The following is a 24,440-nucleotide window of genomic DNA, read 5'->3' on the forward strand; positions in this document are numbered from 1 at the left end:
ATAGAACTCTCTCAACTGCTTTGTCATGTGTTTCACATATATGTCAGCATGAATCAAGATGATACCTTGGAAGACAATAACATGATTTACCTCTGTACTTTCTGAACTACAGAGGCAGCAGAAGCCAGTCTAAATGGCATACAGCAGAAATGAAAAGTACCATTAGGTGTGACAGAAGAAGTGACATGACTGTCCATCCAAACCACCTGATGGTAGCCTGCAAAAAGATCCAATTTTGTAAACCATATGAACTGACCTACAGCTGTGATCAAATCTTCCAAGCGTGGTAAAGGATAGTTTCCCACCCAAATGGCATTATTAAGAGACGTAAGGTCTACACATAGATGCAATTCACTTGACTGTTTTAGCTAAAAAACAAATCGGTGACAGCCATAAAGTGGCATCAACAAGCTCAAATACAACATCATTTTGCATTGCTTTTAGAATTTTGAGTCAATTTTCCATGTATGCTGTGTGGCACATTGGAGAGTTTATGTTTAAAATGCAGAGCACCATCCTTGCATTTAATGGTATGCATAGAATGTTTTAACTTTGCCTACTATATCTTGAACCACATCTTTTAACTTTTCTTTCCACCAGTCTAATGATCATACCAAAATCCGCTTGATGCCACCACCCTGGAACATTTATACCTTTGTACGTAAGGATAAGTTACTTACCTGTAAATCCTAGTTCTCTTCCAGGGGTATCCTCATCAAAGTCATAAACATTGAATATTCCCGCCCTTGTGCGGGGACCCCGGAGCATATATAAAATACACACATATTATACATGTGTAAAACAGCAATGCAGGCTATAATCTTAAACAGGCTAAAATGCTTTATTTCTATGAAGTTTTTTTTTTTTTTTTTTAATATTATAAAATTACAATAGAGAATAAATATCTACCCAAGCCCCCAAAACTGGGCTTAGGGAAGTAAGCAGCAGTAAACACTAGAGAAAAAGAGAAAAAAAAAACTACATTGAAAAACAATGGAGCATTCTTAGCCAATAGGCTGCATGCAGGTTAACACAGGAGAACCATAAAAACTTTGGCATCGTGCCTTTAAGACCCTGAGCACCTCCAGTATCCCACCATGCCTCAGGGGTGAAGGAAAGGTGACAGTTGGTTCACAGTTAGGTCAGTACTTTTTTACGGTGACAATCTGTGTAACTGATTCGAAAGACAGTCTGTCCTGCACTTCTAGGAGACGTGAGTCCGGGGAGGAGGGTGGGTTGTTTATGACTTTGATGAGGATACCCCTGGAAGAGAACTAGGATTTACAGGTAAGTAACTTATCCTTCTCTTGCAGGGGATCCTCATCAATAGTCATAAACATTGAATAGATTAGCAAGCCCATCCCTAAACTCTGCGGACTGTCTAATAGAAGTGCAGGAATAGATACATATTATGCAAATAAATTTCTCAGAGAGGCCTGCCCCACTTGGGCATCCGCTCTTGCATCTGAGTCCAAACAGTAATGTCTAGTAAACGTATGTACAGACTTCCATGTAGCAGCCTTACAAATCTCAGATATTGGAACATTGTTAAGGAGGGCAGCAGTAGCCGCTTTTCCCCTTGTGGAATGCGCTTTAGGCCTACCCAGTAATTGTTTATTAGCCAGCTGGTAAGTATTAACAATACAAGAAACTATCCATCTTGATATAGTTCGTTTAGATGCTGCCTCTCCTGTCCTCAAATGACCATAATTTACAAACAATCGGTTGGAATGTCTAATCGATTTTGTTTTATCCAAATAAAATTTCAGCACTCTTTTCAAGTCTAAGGAGTGCAATGCTTTCTCTGCCGGAGTCTCCGGATTGGGAAAGAAAGTCGGTAAAGATATAGTCTGATTGATATGGAATTCTGACACCACTTTCGGAAGGAAAGATGGGTGAGTACGCAGAACCACTCTATTGTCGTGAAAAACCGTGTACGGTTCTTTGGAAGACAAAGCCTGAATTTCGCTGACCCTCCTCGGCGAAGTAATGGCCACCAAAAAAGCCGTCTTCCACGTAAGGTGTTGTAAAGAGGCCTTGTGTATAGGTTCAAAAGGAGGGCCCATAAGTTTTGACAATACTATGTTCAGTTCCCATGGAGGAGATGGTCTCCGAATGGGCGGAAACACTTTTTTCAAACCTTCTAAGAAATCCTTGACTACAGGTTTCGTAAAGAAGGATTCCTGAAAAGGTGACTTACGATAGGCTGTAATGGCAGACAAATGTACCTTAATAGATGATACCTGCAGACCGGACTTTGCCAGATGAAGTAAATAGGACAGTATGACATCCTCCTGAGCCCTTATGGGATTCTGGCCTTGTTGACAGCACCATATGTAGAATCTTTTCCACTTAAAAGCGTAAGAATGCCGCGTGGAAGGTCGTTTGGACTCTTTCAAGATGTTCATACACTCCTGTGAGAGCCCTAGGTGCCCATACTGCAGGAATTCAGGAGCCATGCTGTTAAGCTCAGAGAGGGTAGGTTGGGATGTAGAATCCTGCCCTCCATTCTGCTCAGAAGATCCGGTCTGCACGGCAGCCTCCTGTGAGGTTTTTCGGATAGGTTGAGAAGATCTGTGTACCAGAATTGATGGGGCCATTGTGGCGCTATGAGAATCATTCTGGTTCTGGATCTGTAAAGCTTGTTGATCACTGCTGGTATGAGGGGAATCGGTGGAAAGGCGTAGAGAAATATCCCTGACCAGTCGATCAACAGGGCATTCCCTCGAGATCCCGGACGGTAGAACCTGGATGCAAAGTCTGGGCATTTCTTGTTTACTTCGTCTGCGAAGAGATCCAATTGAGGTCGACCCCATTGAGTGAAGATGTATTCGACGACTTCGCCGTGTAGGACCCAATCGTGTGCGTCCTCTAGGTGTCTGCTCAGGAAATCTGCTTCCACGTTTTGTTGCCCTGGCAGGTGAACTGCTGTAAGTGACATTCCTCTGGCCAGGAGCCAATGCCATATCGTTTGGGACTCTCAAGATAGGGGTAGGGATCTCGTTCCCCCCTGTTTGTTCAAATAATACATTGTGGTTGTATTGTCCGTTTGTATTAGGAGAGTTTTCCCCTGAATTAATGGTGTGAAAGACTTGAGAGCCAGATGGACCGCTCTGAGTTCCAGCAGATTGATGTGGTACTGCTTTTCCTTGTCTGACCACAGGCCCTGAGCTTGAAGGGGACCCAGATGAGCCCCCCATCCCTGAAGAGACGCATTCGTTACCAGAGTGTCGGATGGAACTACCTGGTGAAACTGAGCACCTACTGACAGGTGAGGTCTGTGCATCCACCATTTCAATGACTGAAGTGCTGCTGCCGGTAGTCGCACTCTGTCCTCCCAGCGACCTGTCCTTTGGTTCCAGTTGCTCTCCAATGCCTCTTGGAGGGGCCTCATGTGCAGTCTGGCATTTGGGACAATGAAAATGCATGATGCCATGGAGCCCAGCAGCGATGTCACCTGACGTGCCGTAGGTGCGTTGGCTTTCAACAGGTCCTGACACTTCCTGTCTATTGAGGATAGTCGTTCCTCCGAAGGATACACTCTTTGGAGTTCTGTGTTTATTATAGCTCCTAGGTAGTGAAGGTTCTGTGTTGGAATCAAGGTTGACTTTTGGCAATTGACCTGAAGACCTAGAGACTCGCAAACCCTGCGCACAATGTCCCGATGGCTTCTCGCCTGCTCCGGAGAAGAAGCCTTCAGTAACCAGTCGTCTAGGTATGGGTAGATGAATATCTTTTGTTTTCGAAGATGTGCCGCTACCACCGCCATAGATTTCGAGAAGACGCGTGGGGCAGATTTCAGGCCAAATGGTAGAACTCTGAACTGTTAGTGCTGTGACGCTACTTGGAAGCGCAAGAATTTCCGATGCTTGGGAGCTATTGGGATGTGAAAATATGCATCCTGCAGGTCGATGGAGAACATCCAGTCTCCCTGATGTAGCTGAGGGAAAATCTGGTGAAGCGCTAGCATCCTGAACTTCTGTTTTCTTATGTATGTGTTCAGCAGCCGTAAGTCCAGAATTGGTCTGAAAACACCCTCTCGGCCCTTTTTTGCCAACAGAAAATAACGGGAGTAAACCCCCTTTCCTCTGTGCGCAGGTGGAACCCTTTCTATGGCATTCTTTTGCAAGAGGGCGAGAGCCTCTTTGCGCAGCAGGCTGAGATGAGATGGATTGCATTTGGCTGGTGGCAAGTGTGGTGGAGGCTGTTTGAAAAGGAGAGTAGCCATTTTCGACAATATTGAGCACTCATTTGTCTCTTGTGAGAGTGCCACTCGTGAAGATAACCTGCAATACTTCCCCCCACCGGAGTGGTGTACAGTGTCGAGGGAAGCGAGATCTCATTGTTTGGCCGGCGCTTTCGGTGTGGACTGCTGAGGTCTACTTGACCCTCGCTCCCTTGTGTTCCTTCGCTGAAAGAGAGGGCGTCCCTGCCGTTGTTGTGGCCTCTGGGACCAGTGAGGGGTTTGAACCCTCTGCTAGAAAGGGCGCCTGTCATAAGGCCTATACCTTCTGAAATCTTTCTTCCTTTCCAGGCCTACATCCCTCATGGTGTCCACCTCGGTCTTCATGCGGGCCATTTCCTCGTCTGCATGGGTACCGAACAGCGAGTTCCCGGCGAATGGGAGATTCAGGATGCGCTGTTGTGCTTCTTGTTTTAACCCAGTCAGTCTCAGCCAGGAAGACCTTCTTGCACAGATTCCATGTGCATACCCATGTGCAGCTAAATCCGCCCCATCTGCCGCCGCGCTGATAACCTGGTTGGATACCAGGCATCCCTCCTGCAGGATCTCTTGAAAATCTTGTCTGTCTTCTCTGGGCAATTTCTCTGTGAATCTATTGAGGGAGTCCCACAGAGAACGGTCATACCTGCCCAGGAGTGCAGAAGCACTGGAGACTTTCATTGCCGAAGCCACCGTACCGCACATCTTTCTCCCCAGAGAGTCTAGATGCCTGCTCTCTTTATCCGGGGGGACCGTGGAGGATGATGCCACCGAGTGGGTTTTTCAGGCTGCGGCCAATATTACAGAGTCCGGTGGCGGATCCTTTCTTAGGACCAAAGGGTCCTGTTCGGGAGCCTTATATTTTTTCAGAATCCTAGCCGGGGCAGATCGGAGCGTAGCTGGGGCCAGAAAAGTGTCCATGGTTGGCTGCAACAAACCAGGCACTAGAGGCAGTAGCTTTTTTGACGCTGATCTATGCTGCAGAGTCTCAAAGATGACTGACGAGGAGGTAGATGGCTCCGGAACCTCTATGTTTAATTTCTGCGCTCCCCTTAACAGCACCTCGTTAAACGTGGTAATGTCATCCACCGGTGAGACCCTAGCAGGTGGAGAATCGGTTAGGGTGGGGGAGTAACGCCTGACAGATGATCCTGACGACGACCAAGAGGGTGATCTTCTTCGTGAACGAGACCTGGATCGCCGCTGAGAACGAGACCTGCTGCGAGACGCTGTAGCAGAGTGCCCAGGCCTCGCGGTCGGTTGACAAGGAACAGAACAAGCCCGTCCTGCCCTTGCTGTCGGTGATGGCGTTCTTGGAAGGGAGGCAGTAGGAGAGTACATTCGCGAATACTGCGAATCCGGGGAGGCCGCTGGTGTGTTAAGGCTCTCTAGCCATCTTGGAGATAGGTTGATGGGCGAAACATGCCCAGATGATGCCGCTCTTGAACGAGCTGAGTCGCTCGGTATGGAGACAACGGGAGATGGTGCGGCCTTGTCTGCTGGAGAAGGGCGATGTTCTACTCCCTGCGGGACAGGTAAAACCTGTGTCGACGTCGACGGCTGTGTCGACGTCGAAGGGCGCCCCATCGGTTGCTCTTGCCTCGACGTTGAGTGTCTCGACGTCGAACGGTGATCTTTGGACCTAGACCTACTCGCCGTCATGTGCCTCGACGTGGAGCGGTGGGATGTCTCTCATGCCGTCGTGGCGATTTCGACGTCGCGTCTCTTGACGTCAGGGGGGGCGTACGGCCTTTGGCGGCGACCGGGCATCGCCGTCGATGGCTCGATGTCGATCAGCGGGCTGCCGTCGACGGAGATCTGCCCCTGCAATGGTGTTCCCTCGATGCCGTTTCCTTCGACGTCGGGTGGGTCGACGGCGATCTATGCCGGCGAGACGGTGGCAGCGTCGACGGGGAACAAACAGGTACTTTCCTACCTGCTGACATCGACCTAGCCATTCTCTCCTGAGAATGGCCTGCTGGTTGCCTGGGAAGTGAAGAGGACGATGTTTTCTGCCTCTCATGAAGCCCATGTAGCCTGATCTTCTCTCTGTCCTTCAGAGTCCTCTTTGACATATTCTTGCAGTGCTTGCAAGTGTCAGGGCAGTGACTCTGAGACAGGCACACAATACAAAGAGAGTGTGGGTCTGACTGGGCCTTCTTCCCACAAGAAGGGCATTTGACAAAAAGTGAAGGCATTTTTCTGTCAGGAAAAAACTGCCAAACACAGACAAAGATGTTATCTGTCGAATGAAACAGGAAAAAACGCTTTTTAAAAGGATTTTTGGGAGAAAAAAAACTCAGAAAAACTGAGAGCTCAATGCTCCAGGATCCTCTCAGAAGAAGCCAGAAAAAAGAACTGACCTAACTGTGAACCAACTGTCACCTTTCCTTCACCCCCTGAGGCATGGTGGGATACTGGAGGTGCTCAGGGTCTTAAAGGCACGGTGCCAACGTTTTTATGGTTCTCCTGTGTTAACCTGCATGCAGCCTATTGGCTAAGAATGCTCCATTGTTTTTCAATGTAGTTTTTTTTTTCTCTTTTTCTCTAGTGTTTACTGCTGCTTACTTCCCTAAGCCCAGTTTTCGGGGCTTGGGTAGATATTTATTCTCTATTGTAATTTTATAATAAAAAAACAAAAAAAAAAAAAAAAAAAATTCATAGAAATAAAGCATTTTAGCCTGTTTAAGATTATAGCCTGCATTGCTGTTTTACACATGTATAATATGTGTGTATTTTATATATGCTCCAGGGTCCCCGCACAAGGGCGGGAATATTCAATGTTTATGACTATTGATGAGGATCCCCTGGAAGAGAACATACACTTTTCCATTATTAGCTTTGTTTTCAAATGAAATGTCAGCCCAGAAATATCCAACCGAATGTATTCTGCTCCCTACAAAGGCAGTGGTAATAACATCTGGCTGTAATAACCCTTTGCTGGACCAATATTCTTTGGGATTTTAAATGGAATTAAGGATTATCCTTGCCCGGGAATCAATTAGAAGAGGCATATTAATGCTATCTATTTTTACCACAACAAGAGGGTCACTATAATTCTTCTCACTAGATACACTAACTCCATACATTCCACAGATAGATCCAATTCTACTTTGTTGTCATTATCATCTACTTCATTGTACTACATCTGTTCCTGGACACTCCTTACAGGAATATGTTTATTACCACACCTGCTTACTTTATCAAAGTGCCCAATCTTTTTTACAACTAAAATCAAAGTGTACACTAGTGATTACTCGCTCCCTTCTTTTCACACTTTGTTTTTGAAATACAGCTTAAATTAATTCTATTCAGCCCACTTGACATATGGACCCCTGGGCCCTTAATTAGTTTTTGTAAAAAAACACAGCACCTCGAGTCAGAAAGTAGAATAGGCTCCTTAGACATCCTCGTTGCCAAATCTGTGAAGCATTTTGTCCATCAAATAGATTGTGGAAATTAGTTTGTTACAATGGAAAGAGGAACCGCAGCTAGAAGCGTAAATGGGCCAAGGGAACACGCTCCAACTGTCCAACATTCAAAGCATTACAAAAGAACAAATTAACAACATTTTAATAAAGAATATATAAGCAGACCAATAGTAAACTTCTCCCCACTACTGCATTCAACAGACCATATAGTGAAACCCAAGACACCAGAGGAGAATCATTATTATGGTCCAGAATGTACCTCAAAGCCTGGATTTTGTGTGCGGTCTTGTAAGGTATGGCTGTACCATACCGTGTTGAAATAATGGGAACAGCCTTGAATGCTAGCAGACTTTCATTTTGCCTGCAGTTTAGTTTGCAGTGTATCTTTACCATGAGTGTTCATTTTTTAAATCAGGGGCCACCATCTTTGTGAATGTGTGAAGTAGTTTTAAGGCTTGCTTTTGTTGGGAATGAATGGGATTTGGCAATGAGCAAAGATAAGGATGACATGTGACGGAGGGTGTAGATATGAAGTTTTGCAATTGTTTGTGAATGCGTTTGATGGAGCTGGCATGTGTACCTCAAGATGTGAGCATCAGCATAGAACTGTATGCTGGGTGGGTGCAGAAAAACATGTAGATACATGATTGTGGAGATGTGTGATGACTGTTGCTGTTTATAGATGAAGTGTCTAGCATATGCAGATGTCACAATAGTGAATGATTTTAGATATAGTTGGTTGCATAGAAGTGGAGAGTAGTGCGGGTGTGTGGATACATGAATGACAAATGTTTTAAAGTGAGTGGAAGAGATTATTGCCGATAGAGATGGTTCTATAAGAGTGGATAGTGAAATGACTGGTGCCGTGACATGGCTTCACTGCTCACGACGGTAACTGCTGAGTCCCTGTTTTACAATTTTTTTTTTGTTTTGTTTTTTTGAGTGAATCATAACGAGTGTGTATCTATTATAGTTCATATTTGGTCTACTGTAGCCATTTATACTATCTTTATCCTTCATGTCGGTACTTCTTTTTTGCTCTTAAGCCCCTCCCACTACTGGAACAGTGTTGTGATGAACTCATTATGGTCACTTGATATTGATGCTCTCATATTTTGGACGCAACATCTTTCCCTGTGTAAAAACAACCACTTTGAATGTAAGGGGTGCATGTCATCATGTAAGTTACTTTTTTGAGCCCAATTACTCAGTCTTTACAATTTGAGATCCCTCTTTGGATGGCAGGAAATGTGTGTATCCCCCAGATTCTGTAGTTTTCCCTCACAGGAAACAGCAGCAGTTGTACAATTCTAGCCAAAGATTATGGTTTGCAGGGCAAGAGCGAGAAGAAAACCTCTTGGGATCCATGGACGTTACATCACGCTGAAATCCCACGAGTGTCTAGATTTCAGAAAAGTCTGGGTTTGGCAGGTTTCCTGGGTGCAGGTTGACATAGGGCCCGATATCCACATAAAATTGGGTTTTTGCTTGGTGAAATATGATGTCAACTTGTCACATTTTGGGGTTTTTGTGTCACAGACACTAGGCCCGGCTAGAAAAGTGGGGTACTGCATTTTATCAGGAGATGTGTGGGAACACAAACCAATACAACATTTGTTATTACCAATTTGATTCCTCTGCATTTGTGCATCCAAATATGAGCCACTGTGTAAGAAAGGCAACATTCTACAAAATGTCCTCTGCATCTTATGATAGCATGGGTAATCACAAATTCTGAGATGCACAAATAATCACTGATGCTACACTCAGTATCTATTGTGCATTCCATAAAATACAGCTTTCCTTCATACCCATTTTTCATTCTTCACATTTTATGTATGAATTGCTGTACAGTTGATATACAATGAAACATCGTTAAGGCGCGCTCAGTTGTTGGCTCTGGGCTTCCTGTGTTTTTGGACAACCTATAAACCCTAGGTATTGGTACAACCAGACTGGTCTGTCAGACATTCCCCCATCGTGATGATAAGTTACAAAAAATAATGTCACACATGGCTGTTCTTTCCTACCCATTTTCATACAGGGGCCAGAAGGTGTACTCTTTCCACCTCATTCATGGGATGAGGAGGGGCATAGAATGTAGGTAGACGGTCTACATGGAATAGGGGGTTATCATTTTTGGGAGGAACAAAGCTTTTCTCCTAAAAACGACCTTGCTGGTAAAGAAAGACTTAGATGGTGGACAGACACCCTTTACCAGCATGTGACTCACCTGTGAACCCGAATTAATAGAGATCAAGAGAAATGTTTTTATTGTCAACAGCCCCAGTGGGCAGCTATGCACAAGTTCAAACGGAGCCCACCTCCGGATGCAAATGAAATGCATGGGCAGCTAGATGAAGCTGACTCAAGTGACTGGCCCTTGCATTCAGGGAACCTGCAAAATGGCTGACAACCAGACAGGTTATAAGGTGGTGTGTGAACCAACGCCGCCCTCCTTGTGATATACCCCATTGCATTATAGAGACAGTCTGGAACTCAATACAACTGCACACTTGGTATTACAATGCCATTAATTAATACAGGAAGATTTGACACAACAAGAAAACAATTTTACTTTTTTTTAAATGTTTTATTGGATTTCAATTTATGATTGTAAGGAAATGCCTCCTTGGTATGGTTACCCCCTAACTTTTTGCCTTTGCTGATGCAAAGTTATGGTTTGAAAGTGTGCTGGGACCCTGCTAACCAGGCTCCAGCATCAGTGTTCTTTCCCTAAACTGTACCTTTGTCTCCACAATTAGCACAACCCTGACACTCAGGTAAGTCCCTTGTAACTGGTACCCCTGGTACCAAGGGCCCTGATGCCAGGGAAGGTCTCTAAGGGCTGCAGCATGTCTTATGCCACCCTAGGGACCCCTCAATCAGCACATGCACACTGCTTCACAGCTTGTGTGTGATGGTGGGGAGAAAATGACTAAGTCGACATGGCACTCCCCTCAGAGTGCCATGCCAACCCCACACTGCCTGTGGCATAGGTAAGTCACCCCTCTAGAAGGCCTTACAGCCCTAATGCAGGGTGCACTATACCACAGGTGAGGGCATATGTGCATGAGCACTATGCCCCTACAGTGTCTAAGCAAAACCTTAGACATTGTAAGTGCAGGGTAGCCATAAGAGTATATGGTCTGGAAGAAAACAAGTTACTTACCTGTAACTACAGTTATCAAGTATTGGTATCTTTCATAAATTCACATGCTGGAATCATTCCCGTCGAAGTGGGAGTCCCACGGTACCTAAAATAGCAATAAATAATAAAAAAAAAATGTTGCCATAGGCTATAATGGAGCCAGCACTTGCTCACATAGCCTATCCATGTCCTTGAGTGAAAGGACCCAAACCTGCCTGCTGTCCAATCAGGCACCAGCACCCTCTAGAACCTTCTCCAGAGAAGCTCCCTTCCTCAGATTTTCCAGCACGAGAGTGAAACAATTAAAACCGGAGAGGAAATGCGAGCATCAAAGGGGAGGAGGGTGGGTCGCATGTGAATTTATGAAAGATACCAATACTGGATAACTGTAGTTACAGGTAAGTAACTTGTTTTCTTATCCAGTATTGGATCTTTCATAAATTCACATGCTTGAATCTGAACAGACAGCAGTATGGTTGATAAACATTGTATCCAGCGTGGGTGGAGGGTGCGAGCATGAAGACCCTCTATCTCAAATATAAATAATAATAATAATAATCATAGTAAACTCACATTTCTGAACGTGAGTTACGAAGGAATACAGATACTTTAAGTATGTGTATATATATAGTAAAATTCATGCTGTAAATACAGATATATATATATATATATATATATATATATGTATACACATCCATAAAAACATACATACACCTTACATATTCACATGGAAGCATAATAGAAACATGGTTATTTGCATCTCAAACCATTTGACTATAACTAAGGAAAGGTCTCACCTTAATGAAAGATGGCGTAGCACAGCTTGTCCTACTAGAGAGTCTGTTCTTTGTGATGACTCCAGACAATAGTGCTGCGTAAAGGAGTGCGTAGTTTTCCATGTCGCAGCCTGGCAAATTTGATCAAGAGCAATACCTTGAAACAAAGCAGCCGATGTGGAGACTGCTCTTGTGGAGTGGGCTCTCGGGCGCCTAGTCAAGGGTTTTCCTGCCTTGGTGTGACAAAATTGGATTGTTGAAGAAATCTATCGGGCTATAGTGGCCTTGGTTACTCCGGTTCCCTGACGCCCCAGAAAATAAGATACTAGGAGTTGGTCTGATTTTCTGATGTGTTTGGTACTTTGCAGGTAAAATTTTAGGCATCGTTTGATGTCCAAAGAGTGGAGAGTTCTCTCTGCTATCGTAGTAGGGTTTGGAAAAAAGGTTTGTAGAATAACAGGTTCATTGAGGTGGGACGAAGATGGAACTTTGGGAATATATTTGGGATTGGTTCGGAACATAACGAAGTCCTCAGAGAAAACTAAAAAGGGTTCTTTAGTAGTGAACGCCTGTATATCACTGACTCTCCTGGTAGAGGTGAGAGCGAGCAAGCTTGACACTTTCCAGGTGATGTACTTGAGCTCCGCCCTATGAATGGGCTCAAAATGAGCTTTCATGAGTTGGGAAAGAACAATATTAAGGTGCCACTCTGGCGGAGGTAAGCGTACCGGAGGAAAGGTGCGGAACAGCCCTTTCATAAACTGTTTGATGACCCTGGTTGAGCCGATAGACGGCATGTCAGCCGATCGTCTGTAAGAGGCTATAGCTGCTAGGTGAATCTTGACTGATGCATGGGAAAGACCAGCTTTGGAGAGGGAGAGCAGGCAAGAAAGAATTTGCTCAGTATTAATCTGAAATGGGTGAAAATTGTTCTGAGAGCACCAAACACAGAATCTCTTCCATTTGAGTTTGTACGTCTTGTTTGTGCTCTCTGCTCGTGCCTTAGATAATATGAGCCTACATTCTTGATCAATGTTCATATCTTGGAACTCTCTGTACTCAGGAGCCAAGCATGCAAGTGTAGTGAAGTTGGGTCGGGATGTAGGATGAGACCCTGATTCTTCATTAGAAGTTTGTGGTTGCAAGGGAGGCGGACTGGATTGGCTACTGACTGGAGTAGGAGCTCCGTGTACCAGTACTGCCTCGGCCACTTGGGGGCTATGAGAATGATCCTGCAGCATTCGGTCTTCATTTTCCTGAGGAGCCTGGGAATCAGTGGAATTGGGGGGGGGGGGGGGGGTATGCAAAGATCCCAGACCATCTTATCAAAAGAGCATTTCCCCACAACCCCGGGAGTGGGTATCGACTGGCGTAAAACTGGCATTTGGCGTTCAGATTGGTGGCGAACAAGTCTAGGATCGGCCGACCCCATCGTTGGAAGATGTCCTCGAGTAGGGTCTGGTTGAGCTCCCACTCGTGACAGTTGTCTGTCCTGCTGAGAGAGTCCGCTAGAGCATTGTTGACCCCAGCCAGGTGCTCTGCCCGGAGGCGGACGTTGTTCAGTGTGAGCCAGTTCCAGAGAGACTGAGCTTCTCGAGAGGGAGAGGGATCTTGTTCCTCCCTGCTTGTTGATGTAGAACATGCTTGTAGTGTTGTCTGTTCTGACTAACACTGATGATCCTGCGATGCGTGGCAGAAAAGCTTTGAGCGTGAGATGAATCGCCTTGAGCTCCATCAGGTTTATGTGCATCTCTTTTTGGAGCTTGGACCATCTGCCTTGAATGCGCATGTCCTGTAAGTGGCCTCCCCATCCTTCCAAGGAGGCGTCCGTGGTGATGACGAAATCTGTTATTGGTGCCAGAAAAGTGAGACTGTGGGAGAGGTGGTTGATGTGAGACCACCAGTCTAACGCCTGCCGAATCTTTGGTGTGATAGTTATTAAGTCGTCGAAGGATCCTTGCGACTGGGTCCATTGAAGTTGCAGTTCTTCTTGCAGCGGCCTCATTTTGAGTCGTACTAGGACTATAGCTGAGGAAATCATGCCCAGAAGCGATTGGAATAGTCGTACTGAAATGAACTGAGGTCTAGTATAGGACGCCACTCTCCTGACTTCTTCCTTATGAGGAAAAACCGGGAGTAGAATCCGAGACCCCGTTGTTGCAGAGGAACTGTCTCTATAGCCCCTTTGGCAAGAAGGCTGAAGACTTCCGCTTGAAGCAGACGAAGATGGAGAGACCTGCCTGATGTTGGTGGGTGAAGCGGTGGCTTTTGTGTGAATTCCAGGGTATGACCTCTTGCCACTATATCCAGCACCCATTTGTCTGATGTTATTTTCTTCCACTCTTGGATGAAGTTGGAAATGTTTGCTCCCATTTGCTGATGTTGTGGGCATTGGGGGAGCATAGCCGGTGCCTGTAGAAGATCATTGTTTTCTGGGTTGATCTCTGGATTGCGAACCCTGCCTTCGTTTACCTCCTTGTCTGGTATAGGAGGCAGTCGATGATTGCCTGTACTGCTGGTGGTATGAAGGCCTGTACTGGGATTGCTGGTATTGTCTATGGAAGGAACCTCGAAATGAGGTGAAACCTCTTCCTCTAGCCCCTCGAAAGGGCTGCTTCCGGTACTGCAGGGTACCCAGGGACTTGGCGGTGTCTGTGTCCGTCTTAATGACTTGAAGTGCGTCATCCACATGTTTGCCAAATAAAGATTCCCCATCGTAAAGGCATGTCTAGGATTCGGGACTGCACTTCTGGTCTAAAAGATTTGGCCTTGAGCCAACCTTGTCGTCTTAAGACCGCGGCACCCGATAGTTGGCGGAAACCAGTAGAGGCTATGTCAAGAACGCAGTCGATAATTTCTTCCGACGTACGCTCACCTTCCTGTAGGATCTTTCGTGCCTCTGCTTGTTTATTTTCCGGGATGAGGTCCAGGAAAGGTTGCATGTCGGACCACATTTGGCGGCCATATCAGCCTAAAATCGCTAAAGAATTTGCTGCCCTGACAGTGATTGCAGACATGGAGGAGAATCTCTTGCCTATATTATCCAGCCTGCGACCTTCCTTGTCTGGAGGAGTAGAGATACGCGTTGATGGATTTTTGGAGCGTCTTTGAGCAGCCTGTGAGATGACTGAGTCAGGCTTTGGATGGCCAGTAAGGCATGCCGGAGAATCTTGGGTTGCCTTGTATTTTTTATCCAGTTTTTGTGGAACTGGAGGAACCGTAGCCGGGTTTCGCATAATCTTTGTGCCCTCGCTCCATATGAAATCGATAATCGGAATGGACCGTACCGACTTCCGTGATTGCTCCTTGAAATCATGTAGGAAACATTCCGACTGGGAGACAGATGTTGGAAGGTGGAAACGTACCGCGGCTCTGTCCATAAGATTATGGAAACCACTTATGTCCTCGGGCGGAGAATCAGAGGGGCGAGGAGGTGGTGGAGAAGGAGTGGGGGCCAAGTAATCATCCCATTCCTCGGTAGGATGTTGTGGAGTGGAAATTTCTCCTTCTTGTTCCTCTTCCCCTGAAGTGGAACCTTCATCTCTGGGGGGTGCAGCTAACACCGAGTGGGATGTCAATCTTGGAGTAGCTGGAAGAGGAGGAGCATTAACTGGTGTCACCGGAGAGACCAGCGCTGGTGGTTGATCTTCCGCTGGGAACCTTCTCCTATAATCCTGAAGCATGGATTTTAAATCCTGGATTAAGGAGGAAGGCATTTGTACGGTATATCTCTGTGTTGAGGCTCTCGTGTTTCGTAGTATTGCTCCTGATGAGAGTAGTATGGATTGATATTGTTCATACTCATCCTCTTGATCCTCATCTTGGTATTTGACATGGAGCTGCGAGGGGCTATGTGCATCTCCGAAAGGACCTTCGTCCGATTCCTCCCAGTCAAGAAGATGACTGGGTACTAAAGCCGACACTTTGTTTGGAGAGGTGTCAGTTGGATAAATGTCCTGTGCAGGTAGAGATCTGATCCCGACCATGGCTCGGAGATCTGGAGACCTGGAAGAGGTAGGAGTGGCCTCAACCTGTCTACTAGGCACCACTGCTGTCGATGGCGTGAAAGTTGATGCAGCCGTGGATGATACAGATTTTTCCCTCGACGGTGGTCTCGTCGACTGTGGTGTCACGACGATGGTTTCGCCAACGATGGTTTCACCGACGGTAGCTTCTTTGACTGTGTCCCCATCGATGGCGAAAGCGCCAATGACAATGGCGTCGCTGATGTTATAGTCGACGGGGCAGTCGTTGACTGCGTTGCAACCGAAGATGTTTTTACTGTACTCGATGGAGTCTTGAGAGAGGGGATCGGATCCCTTACCGTCGATGTTAAGGTCGTCGACGCTGATGACGGTCTCGTCGATGATGTAGTGGAGATGGTAGTTGTTGGTACCGTCGTCGTCGTCACGGTCGTCAACGGTGTTGTCGATCTAATTTTTAGAGTCATTTTTCCAGAAGTGGAAGGCTCTGAGGAAGGAGATAGACGGTAGGACTCCTTCTTTTGAAGAGGAGAGGGAGGCTCAGAGGAGACTGAAGTCTGTAAGCCCTTCCCATGATGTCATTTCTGCCTCTTCCTGGATTTTTCTGTGTGGCCTAGGTCCTCAGATCTGGACCTTTTGTGTGGCCTCTCTGACCCACTCTCCTCACCTGAAGTACAGGATTTGGCCTGTAACCATGTCAGGAGCCTGCCCTCACGGTCTCTGAGGGTCTTTGTGGAGAAGGTGCGACATATTTTGCAGTCCTTAACCTGATGTTGTGGGTAGAGACAATACAAACAGTCTTTATGTGGGTCATCCACATGGAGCCTTTTCTTTCCACAGGTCTTGCAAGGGTGGAAAAGGCCTTTCCTAGAAGAATCTGACATATTTTCAACTCTTTTGAGAGAAAAAGTTCTGAAGTAGAAGAAAAACTGAGCAGAGCTCAGGGAGACTCCCTTCACACGACGTGCGGTAGAAAATCTGAGGAAGGGAGCTTCTCTGGAGAAGGTTCTAGAGGGTGCTGGTGCCTGATTGGACAGCAGGCAGGTTGGGGTCCTTTCACAAAAGGACATGGATAGGCTATGTGAGCAAGTGCTGGCTCCATTATAGCCTATGGCAAAATGAAAATGTCACTTACCCAGTGTACATCTGTTCGTGGCATTAGTCGCTGCAGATTCACATGTTTGGCACAGTCCGCTGCCTGGTGTTGGGCTCGGAGTATTACAAGTTGTTTTTCTTCGAAGAAGTCTTTTTGGTCACGGGACCGAAGGACTCCTCCCTCTTTGGCTCCATTGCGCATGGGCGTCGACTCCATCTTAGATTGTTTTCCCCGCAGAGGGTGAGGATGGAGTTGTTTGGTATAAATAGTGCCCATGCAATGGAGTGAATATGTATGTATGATAAGAGTTTCTAATAATTATTTACAAATGTTCAGATGTTTAAGGTTTATGATCTACTTCTAAACGGCTACAGGCTTCCCGGGGAGGTGGGAGGGTACATGTGAATCTGCAGCGACTAATGCCACGAACAGATGTACACTGGGTAAGTGACATTTTCAGTTCGATGGCATATGTCGCTGCAGATACACATGTTTGGCATAGACTATAAAGCAGTTACCTCCCCTAAAAGCGGTGGTTTAGCCTGTAGGAGTTGAAGTAGTTTGGAATAATGTTCTTAGTACAGCTTGGCCCACTGTAGCTTGTTGTGCATTTAGTACGTCTACACAGTAGTGTTTAGTAAACGTATGAGGCGTAGACCAGGTTGCAGCCTTACATATTTCGCTCATAGGAATGTTTCCTAGAAAGGCCATTGTAGCACCTTTCTTTCTGGTTGAGTGTGCCTTTGGTGTAATAGGCAATTCTCTTTTGGCTTTAAGATAGCATGTTTGAATGCATCTGACTATCCATCTAGCAATGCCTTGTTTAGAGATTGGATTTCCTATGTGTGGTTTTTGAAAAGCTATGAACAGTTGTTTTGTTTTCCTGATTAGCTTTGTTCTGTCAATGTAATACATTAGTGCTCTTTTGATGTCTAATGTATGTAGTGCCCTTTCAGCCACAGAATTTGGTTGTGGGAAGAACACTGGCAATTCTACCGTTTGATTTAAATGGAATGGTGAGATTACTTTTGGCAGAAATTTTGGATTTGTTCTTAGAACTATTTTATTGTTGTGTATTTGAATAAATGGTTCTTGTATGGTAAATGCCTGTATTTCACTTACTCTTCTGAGGGATGTGATTGCAATGAGAAATGCGACCTTCCAGGTTAGATATTGCATTTCACAGGAATGCATGGGTTCGAAAGGGGGACCCATGAGTCTTGTTAAGACGATGTTAAGGTTCCATGAAGGAACTGGTGGTGTTCTTGGTGGTATAATTCTTTTAAGCCCTTCCATGAATGCTTTAATAACTGGTATTCTAAATAGAGACGATGAATGAGTAGTTTGTAGGTAAGCAGATATAGCTGCGAGGTGTATTTTTATAGATGAAAAAGCGAGATTTGCTTTTTGCAAATGTAGTAAGTATCCTACTATGTCTTTAGTAGAGGCATGTACTGGTTGTATTTGATTGGCATGGCAGTAGTAAACAAATCTTTTCCACTTAGATGCATAGCAGTGTCTAGTGGAAGGTTTTCTAGCTTGTTTTATGACCTCCATGCATTCTTGTGTGAGGTCCAAGTGTCCGAATTCTAGGATTTCAGGAGCCAAATTGCCAGATTCAATGATGCTGGGTTTGGATGTCTGATCTGTTGTTTGTGTTGTGTTAACAGATCTGGCCTGTTGGGTAGTTTGACATGCAGTACTAGTGAAAGGTCTAGTAGAGTTGTATACCAAGGTTGTCTTGCCCATGTGGGTGCTATCAGTATGAGTTTGAGTTGGTTTTGACTCAACTTGTTTACTAGATATGGAAGGAGAGGGAGAGGGGGAAAAGCGTACGCAAATATCCCTGACCAATTCATCCATAGAGCATTGCCTTGTGATTCGCGGTGTGGGTACCTGGATGCGAAGTTTTGGCATTTTGAGTTTTCTCTTGTTGCGAACAAATCTATCTGGGGTGTTCCCCAAATTTGAAAGTACTTGTTCAGAACTTGGGGGTGAATTTCCCATTCGTGGACTTGTTGGTGGTCTCGCGAAAGGTTGTCTGCTAGTTGGTTTTGTATTCCTGGAATAAATTGTGCTATTAGGCGAATGTTGTTGTGAATCGCCCACTGCCAAATTTTTTGTGTTAGGAGGCACAATTGTGTTGAGTGTGTTCCTCCTTGTTTGTTTAGATAATACATTGTTGTCATGTTGTCTGTTTTGACAAGAATGTATTTGTGTGTTATTATGGGTTGGAAGGCTTTTAACGCTAGAAATACTGCCAACAGTTCTAGGTAATTGATATGAAGTTTTGTTTCGTGTATATCCCATAGTCCTTGAATGCTGTGGTGATTGAGGTGTGCTCCCCACCCTGTCATGGAAGCATCTGTTGTTATAACGTATTGAGGCACTGGGTCCTGAAACGTCCGCCCTTTGTTTAAATTTTTGCTGTTCCACCATAGAAGCGAGAGGTATGTTTGGCGGTCTACCAACACCAGATTTTGAAGTTGACCCTGTGCCTGTGACCATTGTGATGCTAGACACTGTTGTAAGGGTCGCATGTGTAGTCTTGCGTTTGGGACAATGGCTATGCATGATGACATCATGCCTAGAAGTTTTAGCGCAAATTTTGCTTGTATCTTTTGGTTTGGAAACATAGCACTTATTAGCTTGTGGAATGCCTGCACTCTTTGTGGACTTGGAGTGGCAATTCCTTTTGATGTGTTGATGGTTGCTCCTAGATATTGTTGTGTTTGACACGGTTCTAGGTGTGATTTTGTGTAGTTGATGGAAAACCCCAGTTTGTGAAGGGTTTGTATGACAAAGGTGGTGTCGTTTGCGCATTTTTTTACTGTGTTGGTTTTGATTAGCCAGTCGTCTAGGTAAGGGAACACATGTATCTGTTGTCTCCTGATGTGTGCTGCTACTACTGCTAGACATTTTGTGAACACTCTTGGTGCAGTTGTTATTCCGAATGGCAACACCTTGAATTGGTAATGTATTCCTTTGAATACGAACCGTAGGTACTTTCTGTGAGAAGGGTGTATTGGTATATGAAAGTACGCATCCTTTAGGTCTAATGTGGTCATGTAATCTTGCTGTTTGAGCAGTGGAATGATGTCTTGTAGTGTGACCATGTGAAAATGGTCCGATATGATGTAGGTATTTAGTGTCCTGAGATCTAATATTGGTCTCAATGTTTCGTCTCTTTTTGGGATTAGAAAGTACAGGGAGTAAACTCCTGTGTTTTTTTTGTTGTACTGGTACTAATTCTATTGCATCCTTTTGCAGTAGTGCTTGAACTTCTAGTCCTAAAAGTTCTAAATGATGTTGTGACATTTTGCGTGTTTTGGGGGGGATGTTTGGTGGGAAGTTGTGGAATTCTATGCAATAGCCATGTTGGATTATTGCTAATACCCAATTGTCTGTTGTAATCTGTTGCCAAGATTGGTAGAATTGGCTTAGTCTTCCCCCCACTGGTGTTGAGTGAAGGGGTTGCGTGACTTGAAAGTCACTGTTTAGGTGGAGGTGTTTTTGGAGTCTGGAATCTTCCCCTACTCCTTGGGAATTGACCCCCCCGATATCCCCTGAAACCACCCCTTTGGAAGGAACCCTGATATGGTGTGGTTCTTGATTGTTGGCTGGTGGTGTCTGTGGGTTGGCCACGAAACCCCCTTCTAATGGAGTTTTTCTGAAAGAGCCTCTGCTCTGCGGGGAGAAGAGTGCGCCCATGGCTTTGGCCGTGTCTGTGTCCTTTTTAAGTTTTTCAATGGCTGTATCCACTTCCGAGCCAAACAGTTGTTTCTCGTTGAAGGGCATATTAAGGACAGCCTGCTGGATTTCAGGTTTGAAGCCTGAAGTGCGTAGCCAAGCGTGTCTCCTTATGGTGACAGCAGTGTTGACTGTTCTTGCTGCAGTATCGGCTGCGTCTAGTGAAGAGCGGATTTGATTGTTTGAGATCGTTTGTCCCTCTTCCACTATTTGCTGCGCCCTTTTTTGGTATTCCTGGGGAAGATGGTCTACGAGAAGTTGCATCTCGTCCCAGTGTGCGCGGTCATATCTGGCCAGCAGCGCTTGTGAATTTGCGATGCGCCACTGGTTGGCTGCCTGTGACGCCACTCTTTTCCCTGCCGCGTCAAATTTTCGGCTTTCTTTGTCCGGAGGTGGGGCGTCGCCAGATGTATGTGAATTTGCTCTTTTGCGAGCTGCCCCTACTACCACAGAGTCGGGTGGTAACTGCGAAGTAATAAACACTGGGTCTGTGGGTGGTGGTTTGTATTTCTTATCCACCCTTGGGGTGATGGCTCTTGATTTTACGGGCTCCTCAAAAATTTGTTTCGCGTGCCGTAACATCCCTGGTAGCATTGGGAGACATTGATATTGGCTATGTGTAGCCGAGAGGGTGTTAAATAAGAAATCATCCTCTATAGGATCGGAATGCAGTTGGACATTGTGGAAGTCTGCAGCCCTAGCCACCAGTTGCGAGTATGAGGTACTGTCCTCTGGCGGTGACGGCTTTGTGGGGTATGACTCGGGATCATTGTCCGGCACTGGGGTGTCATACAGGTCCCAGGCGTCTTGATCCTGATCGTCATGACTTATGGTAGTTTGCGCTGGTGAGTGCATTTGTGGCGGTGTTTGTGCCGGCGATGCCTGTGGAGGAGAGGGCGGAGGCGTGACTTTTTTAACCACTTTGGCTTGTGGTTGTGTGTCATCCGTTGGAAGTCCGATCCTTCGTTTCCTCATGATTGGGGGAAGGGTTGATATCTTCCCTGTATCTTGCTGGATGCACAGTCTCTTTTGTGTGTAGTCCGATTCTACACTTTGGAGCTCTTGTCCAAATTTGGCCACTTAGTCCTTGTTCCTCTGAGTAGGATGAAGGTGTGGTATTTTTCGGCGCCGAGAGAGAATCTTTTTTCGGTTTCGGCACCGACAGAATTTTTGTTCCTTTCGGCATGGATTCTCGGTGCCGATGTTTTTCGGTGCTGGTATCTTGTTTTTGTCTCTCGGAGCCGCTTTCTCGGCTCCGAGGTTGCTCCATGGCGGTCCCTCGACCGGAGTCGGGTGTCTTCGCTATGGGCGTGCCCTTTTTCGGCCCCTTCGACGGGTCGCCTGATTTATGGGTCGAGCCATGGCCTGTTGGCAGTGGCGTCCCCTGGGCTTTCGGTTTGTCGATGGATTTACTTTTCGACGTCTTACTCACAGTTTGTTGCTGTTGTTCGACGTCGGAGTCTCCGGATTCTGATTCCGGAACCGAGAATGTTTCCTCTTCGTCGTCGAAACGTTGTTTTGTCGACGTGGACGCCATTTGGTGACGCCTGGCTCTTCGGTCCCGGAGTGTTTTTCTGGACCGGAAGGCTCGACAGGCTTCACAGGTATCCTCCTTGTGCTCGGGGGACAAGCACAAGTTACAGACCAAGTGCTGATCTGTATAAGGATACTTACTGTGACATTTTGGGCAGAAACGAAACGGGGTCCGTTCCATCGGCTTCGATGTCGCACGCGGTCGGGCCGACCAGGCCCCGATGGGGGATCGAAACTGCCCCAAAGTCTTCCGATGATCGGTGTCGATGTACCTAACTATCCCGATACCGAACGGAACAATACCGACGCTTTCTTCCGAGATTCTGACTAACTTTCCGAACCGAAACACGGAGCGAAAAGGAATACGTCCGAACCCGACAGCGGAAAAAAACAATCTAAGATGGAGTCGACGCCCATGCGCAATGGAGCCAAAGAGGGAGGAGTCCTTCGGTCCCGTGACCAAAAAGACTTCTTCGAAGAAAAACAACTTGTAATACTCCGAGCCCAACACCAGGCAGCGGACTGTGCCAAACATGTGTATCTGCAGCGACATATGCCATCGAACAAAATGTTTTATTATTTATTGCTATTTTATGTACCGTGGGACTCCCACTTCGACGACGGGGATGATTCAAGCATGTGAATTTATGAAAGATCCAATACTGGATAAGTTTGTCAAACAAACTCCACAGTTCCATAATGGCTACACTGAAAACTGGGAAGTTTGGTATCAAACTTCTCAGCTCAATAAATGCACACTGATGCCAGTGTGCAATTTATTGTGACATGCACACAGAAGGCATCTTAGAGATGCCCCCTGAATACATACTAGACTTCTAGTGTAGGCTGACCGGTTCCTGCCAGCCTGCCACACACCAGACATGTTGCTGGCCACATGAGGAGAGTGCCTTTGTCACTCTGTGGCCAGGAACCAAGCCTGTACTGGATGGAGGTGCTTCTCACCCCCCCTGCATGAACTGTAACACCTGGCGGTGAGCCTCAAAGGCTCACCCCGTTTGTTACAGCGCCCCAGCTAGTGGAGATGCCCGCCCCTCCGGCCACTGCCCCCACTTTTGGCAGCAAGGCTGGAGGAGATAATGATAAAAAAACAAGGAGGAGTCACCCACTAGTCAGGACAGCCCCTAAGGTGGCCTGAGCTGAGGTGACCCCTGCCTTGAGAAATCCTCCATCTTGAGTTTGGAGGATTCCCCCAATAGGATTAGGAATGTGCCCCCCTCCCCACAGGGAGGAGGCATAAAGAGGGTGTAGCCACCCTCAAGGACAGTAGGCATTGGCTACTGCCCTCCCAGACCTAAACACCCCCCTAAATTCAGTATTTAGGGGCTCCTCAGATCCCAGGAAATCAGATTCCTGCAACCTGAAGAAAGAAGGACTGCTGCCCTACAAGCCTGCAAAGAAGGAGGAAGACATCTGATTTGGCCCCAGCCCTACTGGCCTGTCTCCAACTTCGAAAACCTGCTCCAGCGACGCATCAGACAGGGACCAGCGACCTCTGAAGCCTCAGAGGACTGCCCTGGACTACAGGACCAAGAGACTCCCGTGAACAGCGGCCCTGTTCAAAACTAGCTACTTCTTTGCGACAAAGAAGCAACTTCCAAGGACTTCACGTTTCCCGCCGGAAGCGTGAGACTCTACACTCTGCACCCGACACCCCCGGCTCCACCTGCAGAAAACCAACACCTCAGGGAGGATTCCCCAGCGACTGCGAGCCCGCGAGTAACCAGAGACGACCCCCCCTGAGCCTCCATAGCGACGCCTGCAGAGAGAATCCAGAGGCTCCCCATGACCGCGACTGCCTGTAACAAGGGACCCGACACCTGGAACCAATACTGCAACCGCAGCCCCCAGGACCTGAAGGAACCAAACTTCGACGCAGGAGTGACCCCCAGACGACCCTCTGCCTTGCCCAGGTGGTGGCTGTCCCAAGAATCCCCTCCCCCCCGTGCCTGCCTGCACCGCTAGAGTGACCACCGGGTCCCTCCATTGAAACATATACAAAACCCGACACCTGCTTTGCACACTGCACCCGGCAGCCCCTGTGCCGCTGAGGGTGTGTTTTGCGTGCCTACTTGTGTACCCCCCCAGTGCTCTACAAAACCCCCCTGTTCTGCCCCCCCCCCCCCGAGGACGCAGGTACTTACCTGCTGGCGGACTGGAACCGGAGCACCCCTGTTCTCCATAGGCACCTGTGTGTTTTGGGCACCTCTTTGACCTCTGCACCTGACCGGCCCGGAGCTACTGGTGTGGTAACTTTGGGGTTGCCTTGAACCCCCAACGGTGGGCTGCCTATGCCCCAGAAATTAGACTTGTAAGTGTTTTACTTACCTCCTTATCTAACCTTTACTTACCTCCCCCAGGAACTGTTGATTTTTGCACAGTGTCCACTTTGAACATAGCTATTTGCCATTTTTTACAAAGACTGTACATGATATTGTTTTCATTCTAAGTTCCTAAAGTATCTAAGTGAAGTACCTTAC

At 46.6% G+C, this 24,440-nt stretch overlaps 1 protein-coding gene across 1 annotated transcript in view; it reads right to left on the reverse strand.

Annotated features, from left to right (window-relative positions):
• RAD21L1 (RAD21 cohesin complex component like 1) overlaps positions 1-24,440 on the reverse strand; it is a 1,043,689-nt gene that overhangs the window by 981,038 nt on the left and 38,211 nt on the right. The gene's annotated exons all lie outside the window — the stretch shown is intronic.

The sequence above is a fragment of the Pleurodeles waltl genome, chromosome 7 (genome assembly GCF_031143425.1).
Source record: "Pleurodeles waltl isolate 20211129_DDA chromosome 7, aPleWal1.hap1.20221129, whole genome shotgun sequence".
Lineage (NCBI taxonomy): Eukaryota > Metazoa > Chordata > Amphibia > Caudata > Salamandridae > Pleurodeles > Pleurodeles waltl.